The sequence below is a fragment of the Erithacus rubecula genome, assembly GCF_903797595.1.
Source record: "Erithacus rubecula genome assembly, chromosome: 4".
NCBI classification, from domain to species: domain Eukaryota; kingdom Metazoa; phylum Chordata; class Aves; order Passeriformes; family Muscicapidae; genus Erithacus; species Erithacus rubecula.
Genome location: NC_136686.1, coordinates 21,481,311 through 21,497,392, shown reverse-complemented (window position 1 = coordinate 21,497,392; position 16,082 = coordinate 21,481,311).

Below are 16,082 nucleotides of genomic sequence, written 5' to 3'. Positions count from 1 at the left end.
TGCTCTTCCTCACAAGGACTACTTAAAAATGGAAATTACTCTAAATTGCCAGGCAATAATTTCTCTCAGGGGGTCTGCTACATTTTAATTCTACTTACTTCTCTCTTTTCTCCTATGTACAGCATCCTTCAAATGTTCTGTTTCCTTAAGGCTGTTTATACTCCACTGTGAAATTTCTGTACTCTGCCTGCCAGCAAAAATAATCAGAAGTAGGTGGCTGCAGAAACCAAAGGATGCCTGTCTTAGCTGGCACATCTGGCTACAGCATTTCTATGAGGATGGGTAAATTGACCACATGTGAAAGACCTCACACAGAGTAAGTACAAGAGAGATTTTTCCTGATCAGGATAAATAGTTGATTATTTCTCAGATCACAGATAATGTTTTGCAACTGTTCTGAGTGAAATAGTGAAGCAGTCAATTTATAGCAACCACTTAAATCAAAAAAAGCCTCTATGCTCAGCAATGAAAGAGGCTGCAGAGCCAAACACAGGTGGGGAGAGCATGCAGAACATGATACACTGAGAGCTTTCCTCTTGAAGCCCTCCAGGACTCTCCTCGATGCAGGAAAGGTACACCCATTCATCTCAGTAACTTCTGCAGTCTTGCTTTGATTTTGGTCTGCTGCTGAATTATCTCCCTATACATATATGCAGAGCACAAGTGAGCAAAATCCTGTTGAAATTTGCATGCCTTCAGCACTCGATACAAAAGTGCTTTCAGAACTTGTTACAACAGCACCAAACTTCAGTGGTTCCTTAAATTAAATTACTGACATAAAAATATCTCCAACAGCTATGTACTGGAATACCTGGAATACCAGAATTGCTGAGAGTAGGAAGGGCAATTTCTTGTTTTTTCTAGTTATTAGAAAACTTCAAGAAGGGGAATGGCATTTTCCATGAGGCAACAAGGATCACATCATCCTTTTCACCATCCCACATGGAAAATGGCCAGTGAGCAATTCATTCTGTACAGAACAACAATTTTTTTTGCCATGCGTTCTGCAGTGCTTGTAACCCATAACCTGGAAAGAATAGAGTCCAACACAAACTTCTTCTTTATAGCACTGCATCTCCTTGCATCCTTAAACCTTTCTGGTTTATCTTGATCCAATGAAGTCCAGAGAGTTTCTGAGAGTTGATGCTGAGGTGGATAAACCAAAAAGAGGAAAGGAGGACCAAATTGATGTGGAGCTGTAAGACATATATCAGTGTCAATCAATATTCTATGCTTTTGGAGACACTAATCAATAAGAGGCACAGCACTGACAAGAATGCCTTAGTTTTCATTAACATATGAAAAGAGCAAAGTCAAAGAGAGTTTTTTCTGCTTTTTTGTTTGCTTGCTTTAGGTCAGTATGATGCGTTGTGTCTCAGGGAGAAAATTTCAAGTTGTAAATTATGCAGAGCTAGGCAGAGGTGGTCTACTGTGCATTTTTTTTAGGGGTAGAACTATAATTATTTATTTTCCTTTCTGTTCCCTAAATGTCTGATTATTTGAAAAGTGTAACATGAAAACAGTGATAGGGATTATGTGCCGGATAAAAGAAGCAATGTTGACTGTATAGAAGGTGCTGAGTTTTAAGAATACCAAGATCTATATTTCTTTTTTGATGTAACATGTAACAACCTTGGAAGTAGTCATCCCTGAGGATTTACTAGGTCTGGCCTTATTATTTTCTTAAGCTATGGTTAGATAAACAGTAGGCAAAGACAATCACTTTGCAATTAATGACATTAAAACAAGGCTGAGCCAGACATGAAAGTTGTGTTTAGCCTTGAATTTTTATTAAACTTGTTGAGATAATCTGACCTAAGCATTGCTATTATCCCAGCTGAATTCATGAAGCGTGTATTCAAAGCAGGCTTTGATATTGTAACTAAATTAAAATTGATTTTGTAATGGGAATATCTGGTATTTTTTCTTATTTAAAAATCTCACTTCAAACTAAGTGGCTTGTGTTTGACAAGTCAAGGAAATCAAATAATTTATATGTGATGGCAGGCAAGTTCATAATGAAGATATATATGGACACAAAGTTATCGACAACAATAAAAAACCTTGTAGTACTCACCCCATAATGTTCTTTCCTTTGCAGTTGTGCCATTGCTAGGCAACTGAAAATGGATGAATAATAGATTTCAGATGTATATCTATACACTTACATTAGACTTCATTTGCAGGCTCATGAAAGGGATTTGTGTAAAACGATCATCTTTCTGATCAATATGGCTTTACTGCCAAAAAGGACAAGAAAACAGATTATTTCTAGCAGGAACAATTTTTGTTGATAAACAGCACAGTATATATTTTTTTTTTAATGCAGTCTTCAGTTTAGTAATTAAACATTTTCTCAAATTTTCATGCTTCAATTTTTTAGTCATCGTATTGTGACATTGCACAAGCTATGCATCCCATAGTCAATTAAATAATTGTTGGTGAATAATCAGTAACTAAATTTTAAAATATTAAGAAAATTTCCTTCAGGAAGGATTATAAGTAGTTCTAACAGGTGGAAACTCTTTTTACTCAAGCAAATAATCTAATGACCTTTGTCATTTAAAATCAAGTTACTCAATTCCAACTGAATTTTCTACATGCTTCAGCAAACATTAAATTCATATTTCTAGTTATGTTTCACAGTAGGGGCAGAGAGATTGCTATAGGAGTTTTAAGAGTAGCTGACAATTCATATTTTCTGTACAGCCTGCCATTCCTTCAAAAAGGGGGAAAAAAGGAGAAAAATCTAGTCCCTTGATAATTAGTACCCTTTGTCAAAGCTTCAGTTACAGTTTGATGAAAAAAAATCCTAAATGTCAAGAACCATGCAGTCTGATAAATATGGATGACATTTAAAAAGCAGAGGAGGCTGTTTCTAGAAAAGCAGAAGAGGTACAAAGAAATGTAATATTTATGTTGAGAAATATTTTTTTTTACCATGTATTCTCCTCATATATTGACTATTTTGTACTCCTAGTTCTGTTTTCCATGATGGCTGTGATCCCTTTGTCTTATATCAAATGCCTCATCTGCATTTTGCAGTGTTTCTTCAGTGGAAAACAGTACATTTGAATGACCCAGGCCTTTCCACTTGTAATCACTCAATATAATTGATTGAAAAGACAGAGTCAGAGAACCCTCCAAATATTTTAATTTTTCAGTGTCGCCTAAATTTAGCAAAAAAAAAAAAATGACACCCTGAGAAAATGAAATGGCATGTACTCGTAAATTGCTAACTGTGTGCTACAGATCAGTCACAGCCCTCAGTGATTACTCTTTAAACAAGTCTGTCTCACAAGCATATTCAAAGCAATTGACTTGCTGAATGTTAACAAACTGAAGGGGAAGATCTTTTGCTTCTGACAAGTTTGAAAATTTACTTGTTGGAAAGTGTTTTTCAGCAGGTTGAAGCAGAAAGCTGGCTCTGCCCATTGCCTGTGCTGGGAGTGACAATGCCTCCTACTACAGTCTTTGTCAGCACAGCACTCCATAAGCAAGCTGTAGCAGAATGGAAGATTGGCATGGAATAAACAGCTAATTGAAAAGTAATGTGCAATGAGAAAAGATTAAGTGGCCAAACTTCTCAATGACAGGGTTAGAAATGTGTCAATGTATTACAATGACAGAAGGAGAGACAGGGGTTGTAAGGAATTAACAATCTTCATTTCCTGGTTTATCATCCTGCCAGAGCCAAGTGCACTAAGAATGTAAATGCAGTCACACAGTAAGATGTCATCTCATCCTGCTTTGACAGGATCCAGGTGCTATTCCTCTTCTGACTTACTTTTCAAGGGATGTTTCTAGAAACAGCCAGTTCCCACCCATACCCTTATTGCCTGTCACAGCAGCTCTTACTGCCAAGAGGTACCTGTGAGCTGCTTAGCCAAATCTACTTTTATCAAAATTCAGGAGCTACAAACAAAAAAGTAGCCTACCATATTACAAAAATTGACTGAAAAAATTTATTTCTGGATCAATTTTATGATGTCCAAAACTGTGTTTGACTTATTTATGAATGTCAAATATGTGTCTTTCCTATTTAATTGCAATATATGAAAATCTAAAAATAAATATCTCTCAGATTGTCTTAGCAAGAGCTGTCTCAACAGATCTTGATCCTTATAATAGGTTTTGAGATAGCTTTCAGATGGAGGCAGTAATATAGAGCCAATTTATCTCAGATATCAAATCACACCTTTCATATATGTTGAAACTACCATGCTTTTACTTAGTAATCTGAGAGATTTTGAAGAGCTCATTAAAATTTCCATCCTTTAACCAGCTCTATGGCCTCCATCTATTTGATTCATTATCTCAAATGTATTTCCAACACTGACTCCATATTGCTTTGCACTTTTGGAATACTGTGATACCAGTTCTACAGTAACAAGGACTGAGAGACCTGTACAAAAATAACGTGTGAGATCTGCTATGTGAATGTGCTTATTCCATCCCTAAACACTTGAGTTGCTCCATCCACTTGGTGCCAATATGCAGGTCACAGAGGTTCCCCTTTCCCCAGTTCAGCAAGGCAAATGAATGGTTTTCAAGTTTACTGCAAGACTGTGTTTCTCCCCAGACTTCCTCACTGATGCAGATGAAGGGAAAGAAGAGCTCTTGTCATAGTAGTAGTTTTCTTTGCACCAAGAGGGATACAGTCTGGCCTCAGATAGAAGGATTATGCCCTACCAACAAATATCCTTTAAAGTGAGATTAAAATACCAGCACTGAGAAAGTTCCCAAAACCCTATGAAATTAAAGATGTATGCATACAAGTTGATATTTTTTTAACTGATAAATGAGGAGAAAGATGCAGGAAGAGAAAAAAAATTGGCAGTATTGAGTTTGTGGAAAGACACAAATCTTGAAACCCTCTCACCAGGCATGTGTCCAATCATGGCTCTGTGTTTCTGAGAAAACACAGATGCTTTGCCAGCAATCGTCTAATCTACAGAGGTGTGACATTCTGCTGTAGTGCATGACGTTCCATCATCTGCACTCTGAGAAAGTCCTGAAACAAGGACTTCAGCCACCAGTTTCAGCTGTGATCCTAATTACTATTCTGCCCTGTTTCTGGTGAAATCAGGGAGAGCATTGCCACTGTTTTCAGGATAAGGCTTTTTGTGACTGAAGTCCTGCAGTTAAACAATGCATCTATATATTCAGGTAATTTTGTTTTCAGGATTAGTCACAGTATGGCTAATTTAAATGTCCTGCAGCACAGGTAAAATACTTTCTGGTTATTTGTTAAAAGCAATAACATACCTGCACTTGTACGCAGCTGCTACAGCAGAATATATATACTGTATTTTAAGTCACAACCTTGCTTATAAAAATTTCGTCTGCCCTTGTGTAGTCTGTTGTGTTGGTTGTGGGCTTTGTTTTCATTGTTGATTTCTCAAGTGAGCTTTCCTTCTTGCACTGGCCTGTTTGATATGCACAGCACAGCAGTGCCTTTAACTGTGATGGTAGTTATACAGAGAGAAACGTGGTGTTGTCATCTCCCTTCCTTCTGGGAGGGCTATGCAAAAATTGCTTTTCATGAAAAAAATCATTGAATCTTCTTAAGGGTGTTGGAATTCAAGTAGCAAAAGACTAGACAGAAGGTTATTTAAAATGCAATCCTTTTGTTTAAATATTCACATCCCTTAAAAAGAAAAATTCATAAAAGCGATGCATGGTTAAAAATTAATAAAATTTAATTTTTCACATGCCATAGGTTCTGTTTCATAAAACTATGTATTTGAGAATGAAAGCCATGTGGTATTTTTAGCATTGTCATTTTTTTCTAAGGCAAATGTAAGAATATCTTTGTCTTCAGGAATAGCACTTCAGCATGAACTTTGAATCCCAACCCCCAGCCATCAGCTTCTTCCTAGATTAGCTGAGTGCATTGGGTCTATTTAACCATTAGCTTTTATTGAAGGATAGATGAATATCAGTCCCTGAAGAATAGTGAATTAGCTACTGCCTTGTAGCAAAGCATTTTCTCTTTTCACTCTACAATAGGTCTGCTATAAGCACAGCTTTTCATGATACAACTGGCAAGTAAAGTGGCAGGTCGGGAGAAGAAAGTGGAAATCTTTTGAAAAAAAAGACTCTTAATGTGCAAGGGCTTTTGCTTTCATTTTAGTAACCTTTGAATAAGGTTATTCTTTTGAGAATAGACTTTTATGATAAAAGGATTTGAGTAATGCTTAACTGGTCAAAAATATCTTCTAGTGAGCTTTAAACAACATATGTTTAATTGCATATTAAAAAGTCATAGCATCTCTTAGGAAAAAATAGAAAACCAAAAATAAAGACTCAAAAATAATTGAAATATGAAATTTGGCAATATAAACCCTAAAACAAAGAACAGCAAAAACGTAATGGAGAATACCTATAGTAAATGCATTTATGAATTTCTGTTGCTGCATCTTATGTCTATCCCACCAATTTTCCCTTATTCTTTCTCTTGATAGAAGGCCAATTGAAATGACATCAATTTGAGAAAAAAAGATGAGTCAGAATTACTGGTTTTTTTCCTTTATTTAAAAATATCTGTGTTTACACTGAAAGAAAGATATTAAGGCTGTATTCTCTTCCTTGTTAGCTCTCAGCTAATGCTCATGCAGGTCTTGGATTTTTCTTTTAAATTTGAAAGGATATTCTTAAGAGAGCATAAATAACTCTCCTTGTTTTCTTCAACAGAGAGCTAACAGAGGGAGGAAGGGAGCTACAGATGTTTATGCCTCAGTCCCTGATAAGCACAGACTAAAAACCTTCAAGGCAGACAACAGATGATGTATGGGTCAAAAAAACACAGGTCTATGGGCATTACTGTATCTTTTCCTACTTTTTAAGTATTGTTGTGCTTTAAATTTAGTATTTTAGTTAGAGGAAAAAAAAAACCACAGGTTTGATAGTTTGCACTAGAGGCAGAGGAGCATGAGACAGCCTCAGGAACAGAGTGGAGTGCATTTTCACAGACTCCACCGATGATCAAGACAGATGACATCGCAGTGGGAGAGGAAGGGGGTTCAGAGGAAACTTTTGGGAAGGAAAATAGACTGGTATCTTGGCTTTTTTTCTCACAATCTTGGGTTTGCCTTCACACATGACAAATTATAATTTTTTTAAAATAAAAGTTACCAATGCACCAACTTTTTAAAAATCAGTATTCAGGCCTGAAAGACAGAGAGAGCAATTGTTCAGCTGACCAGTTACATACTCGGGATGCTGGATGGGCTCTCACATAACATGAGAACTCTTCTATATGAGATGCCAATTGTTGTGTCATTTTCTTTCATCATTCACAATACTGGCCAACATCTTTTCTGGTCACTCCATCCTTTTCCTTCTTGATGAAAATAATGAAAGTAGAAATCTCTCAAAGAAATAAAGAAGACAAATTTCCAGATCTGTACTGAGGAGGAAATTATTTCTCTCTGGATAAAAAGAGAATTCCTGTGGCATCCTAAGGGCTTGATCATTTTCTGTAATCAACCTGAGGTCAAAGACCTGGGCCTAATGCTCTTGGTCTTCATGGCTTTGGTCTCTAAGACCCAGTCTTAGAGAACAGTTGCCTTTTAGAAATATTTTGCTTTCTCTTTTTACATAAAGATTTGACAAACCAGAGGCTGCTGACCTGGTATCATAGGTTGGTTCCAATAGCAGTCTGTCTTCCACAGGGTGAGTTATGAGACATTCAGTTCAAATGGGCAGAATCTGTCAATGCATTAGAAATGCAAACTCAGGCTTACAAATACCCTATTTGATCCAATTGCTGTATATTCTTACTGTTTTTCTTATATGCTGTGGGTACAAAACCAAAACAAAATAGCCAAACCCTCTTCTTGCATAAAAGTGAAAGTAGCAAAAAGGTTGCTTTGGCAGTTTAGGGAAATATGGTTAGCTCAATCTTGCAGTCTCTTGCTGAGCTTTAGTTACGTCCATAGTTGAGGAAGTCCAAAGTTCATCTTGCATTCTAAATACTGGACTATGATTAGGCAAGCCTGCATGTGGCAGAGGAAAATCACATTATAATATTTCAAGTGATAGAAGAGTGAACTTTGAGTGCCCACTCTTGAAGCTATTTGTCAAAGAGCATTAAGCTACACTTGGAACAACAGCGCAGAGGTCAGAGAGATAGAGACAAAAGTGGGTAGCTTTTCTACCATGCTGGGAGGTAGAAGAATACCTGGATTCAGATATTTTGAGTTCTGTTTAATGACCTCAGTTTAAATGACAGAGTAGAAAAGTTTTTTTCATTCATTCACTGGATCTAACCCATGTGTGCGTCAGAAGCACAAAAACTTCTAAGGTTGAAAGACAAGCTAGAGTTTTTAGGCAGTGTATCAAGTTATCAGCCTTGGCTTTACTCTGAACTAACCTATAGGACTGGCCTGCTTTCCGGGTGAATAAAATTCGAGTTAAACTCATATAGGGCTAGAGTGAAAGGGCAGTCCTTAAAAACATAAGGATAAAGAGAATATAACTGCCCATGGAATTAATGTTACTGCATCAGAAGGGGGTATAACAGATCAAAAAATGTTCAGTGCCTTCCAGAATGTACTTGTGTTGCCTTGTGATTGACTAAAACTCAGATATTGAATAAATCAGGCCTTCTTTGGACACTGGCATTGTGACTTGGGATGTTTCTGAATGCCAGAAAGTTATAGTAGAACCTTAATTCCATAAAGGCTCCAAGGTCTACATATTTAACCCTCATGGACAATCAAAGAGTTAATGAACCATGAGATCAGAACATATCCAAAATAGAGTTTAATTTCATAGTATCAAAATGGTTGGGTTGGAGGGGTCTTTAAAGAATATAAAAATCCCTTGCTGTAGGTGGGGACACCTTTCACTAGACCAGATTGCTCCAACCTTGCCTTGAACACTGCCACTCTCAAACTGTGACACTGAAGGCTGAGAATGTACAGCAGCAGTCATCAATAATGAACAACAATTAAATTTTTTAAATGCTAGAAGCTTCACTTCCTGACGCACATAACCATGTTTAAGCTTGGAAGAAAGTGCAAAGACATTAAAATATTTACTTCAAATGGAGAAAGAATTACAGTAGGTTGGTGCAGAGACTGCTAGCCTCTATACATTATCCCATTCTTATGTTCTTTTATATTCTGGCAGCCACAGGACTCATCAGCTAGTGACAGAAATATTCCTACTGACATCTGGCACATTCCTCTGGCAGCTCTGGAATCACCTTTAAGCTTGAAGTGGTGATTTTGCTGGTGGGCTGCCAACTATTCAAAATTACTTGATAAAAATAATTATAAACACTGGCTGCACATGAAATTTTTAAGAGTTTTATCATAATCCTTTTGTCCAATACAGCTAACACTTCTAAGCTTGAACTACATGCTGGAAAATTTTGTGTATGATATATCACAGATTTGTGATGGAACATGACAGATTTTTGTAAGGCCATTTCATCTGTTTGTATGACTTTCCTCAGCCAAAAGTTGATCTGAAGTCAGAATTTCTGCTCAAGAGCTCTACTGCACAAAATACAATTGAGACAACATAATGGAAAAGCTTAAAGGGACTAAATTGCCAAGCAGCTAGAACAATCAAGTGTCTGTGAAAAAACAAAAGGCACTGAGTTAATCAAAAAGGCAGACACTGTGGTAACTAAGTGACATTTACTGTTATCTGTGTTGTGTTTGGTGAACACAATTTGTGACTTTTTCATCAATTTAGATATCATCACGTTGTTTGCTCATGCAGGAGTCACAGGCCCATTTTATCATCTTTTCCCTGAATTTGCATCCTCCTCTGCAAACTTTGATGGGTTTCATTAATTCCAGGGGCTCAAGGGGAAAGAGAGAGGCCCTCTTGAATCATTTGCTGGCAGCTTGTATGTCTGAGATTCCCCTCAAGCAATTGCAAACAACTGGTTCAACTTCCTTGGTGTTCTCTAAGTCAGTTGTTCAGAATCCTTGATCCTAGCCTTAGGACTGCAAAGATTAAACCTCTCTAGCTTAGGAGGAGGCAGGTAAGAATATTGGCCTCTTATCAGTGCCTCACTGGCTGAACAGCTTAATATATTTTGGTTTGTTTTGGTTTTTTTTTTTTTTGTTTTCTATTCTTCTCTCTAAAGAATATCTCATTTAATTATCCCTGTGCCATCTGGCAAAATACCACCACACTAATAAACTCACTCTTTGGCATAATACAGGGAAGCCCCTGAAGCTGATGATCTGGAACGGGAATATTGACATGTTCCATGCTGTACTCCTTGCTGAACCTTGAGTACGTGCTCTTTTAATTTGTATGTTTGGAGATAGTGTCTTTTAAATGCACATTTAAACAACACTCTCACATGTGATTATTTGGGCTGTCCTGTACCAGGACTTTGGTGAATCCTGTGAATCCCTTCCAACTCAGAATATTCTGTGATTCCCTGTTTATTTTTCCCAGACACTGATGTAGCTTCCATTTGGTGGATGTGCAAACTGCAAAGTCTGTATGCTTTTAAAACATTCAAGAAAATTTTAAATCTACTCAGGAGAATTAGTTTAACCCTACAGTCCAACACAAAACAGATTAAAAGTTGAAAATAGAGCAAGTCAACTGAATGTAGCACTGTGCCTACTAAGGCAGGAGGACTGACCTGCTGACAAATGAGTTGTCAGCAGCAGCATCCTGAGGCATCATGATGCCCCTCTCAACAGTAATGTGTACTCCCAGTCCCCTGTCCTGTTGTCCCTGCAGTGTCATATTTCACACTAGTGTGGGTGCTGAGGGCTTCAGCCACTGTGATGGCAGCCAGTGAAGTACAGACTGGGAAGCCCTCCCAGGTAACAGAGTTCCCATTCTGCCCAGGGAATTGGAGTCTGCAAGAAATGCTGCTCACCTCTGAATTCACAGCACATACTTCCAGAAGCAGCATTTAACAGAGCTGTATTTGGGATTGTGATCTAAAATTAACTGATGCAAAGTAAATCCATGCATATTTATTAGTTTTGATTAAACTGACATAGCCACCAACATTTTTAGAAGTAGCAGTTCAAATCTAAGATTTTACAATAGTTTAATTATGTTATATTCATTTCCTACTCATCCCCCAAATCTATGCAAAGCAGCATCATTAGTTAGCCTGCCCACTGCAGCTGCTAATGAGGTCACTGATTGATAACAGAGCTTTCTCAGTGTAAGCTGTGGAATCTGAGTCATCATTTTAGGTTAGATAAGATGGACTGTGTCCCTCACTGCCTTCGGGTCACTGTCAATCAGTGCTCTTTGCCAGTGCATTTATTTTTCCCACCACAAAAATTTCAGTAACCTAAGAGATTCAGAAATGTTTCAGTAATATATAAGACACAAATCACAGGATCACAGAATAAGCTGAATTGGAAGGGATCTACAAGGATCATTGAGTCCAGCTGCTCACCCTGCATGGGACCATCCCCAAGAGTCACACTGTGTGCCCAAGAGCATTGTCCAAACACTTCTTGAACTATTGGTGGCTCAATGCTGTGACCACTTCATGAAAGAAATATATTTATATTATAAATTTAATGTTTCAATTCTAGCATATGAGAATATACTTTACTCATACAAAACATTACAGTCACTTCTAAATTTGTGAAAATTGGCAATATGCTTGAATTAGGGACCTTATCAGAATAAAGGAAGAAAAGAAATTTAATGCAACTTGTGAAACAAATATCCCTCTATCTCTCTAAGTGAAAGTGTAAGATGAGGATTCAGATTAGGACTAACATTAAAATCCTTTATATTGATTTGTAATCTCTATTTTCCTGATCAAAGGAAAACACCCTCATTAAGCAGGCAGTAACCCTGGAGATTTGCTGTTTCCAGCCCCTTTCTCTGTGTATTTCTGGCCTGGCTGTGGCCAGAAGATGTAAAAGTATGAAGGCTACTCTAAGTAATATTCAGCTAGTAATAAGTAGTTAGAGAAGCTGTGATTTTAATTAATTAATAACTCTCATCAACAACCAGTGTAATGTACTCACAGACAACATCAATCAGTCAATCAATCAATCAATCACTTGTAATTGGTCAGCTGATTGCTGTGTAGCTCTCAATGTAAAAAAATAATCATATTCATGAGAACATGGATGTTGTGGAATGACAGCTAATAAACTTCTGAGGAAATGCTGAAAATATTCAGTGGAGTCATTCTAAAAATGATTATGGACACAATAATCTGTGGAAACCATTAAGTTAAAACCAGTGGGACAAGGATTGAATATTGTCTCTATATAAACATAGGTGGCTATTTAGCATTGTGTCTTCATTGAGGCTCAACAGTGACATCTGATAGGAAAGAGGCTCAGAGTGTTACTTTTCTGGTAGGTCATGACAATTTTAAGAGAAGGTATTTATCTACCTACTCTTCAAAAGTATCAATTTTGTATTAGTTCTATTTAAGTCTTTTTGCCATTGATTGCAGTCTCACTGGCTCACACTAAAGAAGTGTAGTGCTTTGCAATCAAAATGTAGAGCCATAAAAAGGTCAAAATTACAAATAATTACAATAATTTGTGAAATTATATTAAAACTTTAAATCCTGATGACCTATTCAGTGAAAAAATAAATGGCAATACTAAATGTAAAATGCACAACAGGATTCCACTCTCTTGACAAAAGGCTACAAAAGATTTTTCAAAATGATCCCATAATTACAGAGCAAGATGTAGTACCATTTTATGTAAGGGAAAAGTAAATTGGCAAAGTTGGTCATCTAAAAGTAAAGAAATAGAGTTGTGTTCCTGCATGATCCTGGAGAAAAAAAACGTAACTGAACCTTCCCTGAGCAAGGGGAGTGAACTAGATGGCTTCCAGAGGTCTCTTCCACCTTTATCTATTCTGAGATTTTTGTGATTCCTTCCAAGACACCCTCTGTGCACAAGCTTTATTTATTTTGAGTCAATTACAAGGTCTTGTGCTACTATTTTCCACAAGAATCCTGACCTGTTCAAGAGACTGATCTAAATCTCATTAAAGGCCACAGTAGTTTTACCAATGGACTTCAGTATGTTCTAAATAAAAGCCATAATTCATATGATGGATGGTATGTATCAAATAAGAGAAAAAGTCTTACTTGAGAGAAGACTGACTTTTGTTTTGAAATAATAATTATCACAGCAGTAAAGAGCAAGACAGCAAGGAGTGCAATTGCTGTCAATGCAAATATTATTTATCAATGGATAGAACATTAAACAAATTAATTAGTAGTTAAACAATACTTTAAATACTTTTAAAAATTAATTTCTTAGTAAATGAAGCCTTGCATTTATGTCTGTATTCAATATATGATATTATCTGATCTTCCCATTGTGAGTCAGGGTTTGTTCTTTCTTACTACAATATGAATTTAAAATAACTTCTTTACTTTCAACTGAACTATTCCAAACTTATGCTGCTCTGAACTGGGGCGTGATCAGGGAGGAATCAGCTGGGCTGTTATGTCTGTCATCATAGTTTAGTGTAGAAAACACAGAAGTTGGTCCTGGGATTTATTCAAGATTTGCAGTGCTTTGAGCTGCCAACAGAGCATTCAGTGCTGAAAAAGCTTTGCTTCTGTGAAAGGAAAAAAGGAATTGCCTTTGTGAAAATAAGGAACAGTAAAATATTTATTCTTTGATAGTTGCTTACTTTTTTACCTTTTGATTATTTTGCTTGCATGACAGCTCTTTTTCTGCCCACTGTTCTAATGTGACATCTGTTCTGTCTTTTGGGGTCTACCTCTGTCCAGTGAGTGGCATTTTATGAAAATAATTTCCCATCCGTTTTTGTACTATAAAACATCTAGTTTAAATAATACTCAGTTAAAAATAAAAAAAAAAAAAAAAAAAAAAATAAAAAAAAAAAAGAAAAAAGAAAAGAAGAAGAAACAAGGAGAAACCACAGTATACTTTCTGGATGTGAGTCAAATTAATTTGGTTTTATCTTTTGGCTTTGTAGACATTTTGTGGAAAGCCTGAGTGAAGTGCAAAGATAGAAGAAAGCACCTTAGCTTGCTTCTGACTCATCTCCTTCTGTTTCCTATAATTTCCTATGCTGACTAATTGAGCTTATCTCAGCTCAGGTATTCTTTGCAGAGGGACCATTAATTTGCCCTGTAACTTTAGAGTCAAAAGCAATAGATGCTCAAACCCCAGCTGTGGTCTCTGGCGGGTGTGTACAGTGGATGTGTAGTGGTGGGAACAGCTACAACTGGGTGCCACTATCACAAAAATCTGGCAGTTTATGTTTATCATCGACTTAATTTTTTGGAAACACACTTAATGTTACATAGAGGCACCAAAAGCAGGTCAAAGCCTCAACTGAGGCAATTTAAAAAATTTCAATACTGTGAGGAGGCCGTGCATCTTTTGCTTGAGGCTTAAGGGTTTTTTTTGTGGAAAAGAATACGAGTTTTTATCTTCAGAATATCACAAGTCTAAAAGTTATGAAAGCTTTAAGGCTAATGGTCTTTTGTCTAGAGGGAATATATTTTATTTCTGTCTTGTATAAACAACACTTATAGTCCAGTTATGTAATAACTGAAAATTTCTGACCAGAAGTGTCAGTGCTCTCCAGTTTATCTCACTCTTGGACAAAGAGGGTAAGATACTGAAGTAGAATTCCCTGAGTAGAAATAAACTGAAATTGTATCACATTTTATTTTGATGACACACTGTATTATTTCAGTTGCCTTTTCACCTTCCTAGTGGAGCACTTGCCTTTGGAAGACTGAGTTGTATGGTGAAAAGTGAGAAACATGAACTCAGATTGTTCAGAGTTGGAAAAAATAAACAAGAAATTTCATTTTTATTAATTACAAACAATAAACTATTGCTGGTATTAAATTGCCCAATATTAACTTTGAACAGGTACAAAATTCTAAGAAACCAAGAAGCAGAAAAACTGGAAAATGTATTAATAATAATTTTTTTAATTAATAAGTTCACAGATCCACTGCAGTATTTTAGCCTACTGTCAAAACATCAGCCAGGAACAGAGCTGTTAGCCGAGGAGCCACAGGACCCTGCTAGCTCATCTTTTGATTTTGTTCCTAAATGAAATAACTTCTATTACCAGGACAAATTAAGTCAAATTTCTAAAAGTAGGAAGTTTTAAGTCTACAGTAGGAAAAAAAAGAACAAAACTGAGTTATTTTCAAAGTAGTCTAGTAATGGCTTATATGTGGGCACTTTTGTGATGTGTGATACTTGCTCTGTTCCTCATTTTGCATCATCATGTCACAGCAACACCTTTGCAGAGAATTTCCATTTGTAGGAAGAAATAGGAGTTGAAATGGTTAGACACTGACCTTCAGCATCTCCCAGCCTGTCCAACAGCTTCTGGATGGATTAAAAAAGTTCAGAGGTCAGCCTTGCATGGATTGCACACTTGTCTGGTTTAAGACCTTAAGTATATCTAGCCAAGAAAAACTATAATACATATATCCTTATGTTTTTATTAATTTGGTCCTTCCCAAACACTGTTACAAACCTCACTGGTAGGACATAATTCAGATGAAGAAAAGGAAATCCTGATCTGTGTTTACCATGGAAAAGAGCTAATAAGTAGGAGTCCTTAGTCAGTAAAGAAAAGAAGGATGCAATAATTTGGAGACAGTAAGGTTTTCTCAAATCAACCAAGAGCTGTGATGGTCAATGTAATTTAGTCATTGGTGTAGACAAGCACTGGACAGAACGTGATTTAAATTATCAGTAATTTAGAAAATACTATTCTGCCATGTCTTCTCTTTCTCATTAACAAATCTGGATGCAGGGATAATTCCTAAGTTTTTGGCTTGCCCCCAGGAGAGGCAGGTTTTCTGATGATCCATGCCACTTGAAATTCTCTTTTACTTCCATGTTATGGTGTAAGGATAAGGTCAGGACAAGTGTTTTTGCTATAGCAGGCTCCTGCATCTCATTTCCAAATGGGAAACATCTCCTAGAGCATAAAAGGGAAGCAAGGATCATAGACTGTCACTGCTCAGGACTGCCATGTCCCATCACTTCCTCCCCACCAGTTTTGCCTGTTGGAAATATGAGAATCTTAGCAATATGTATTTCTTTCTCCCATCCACCAAAGTATAACTTACAAAC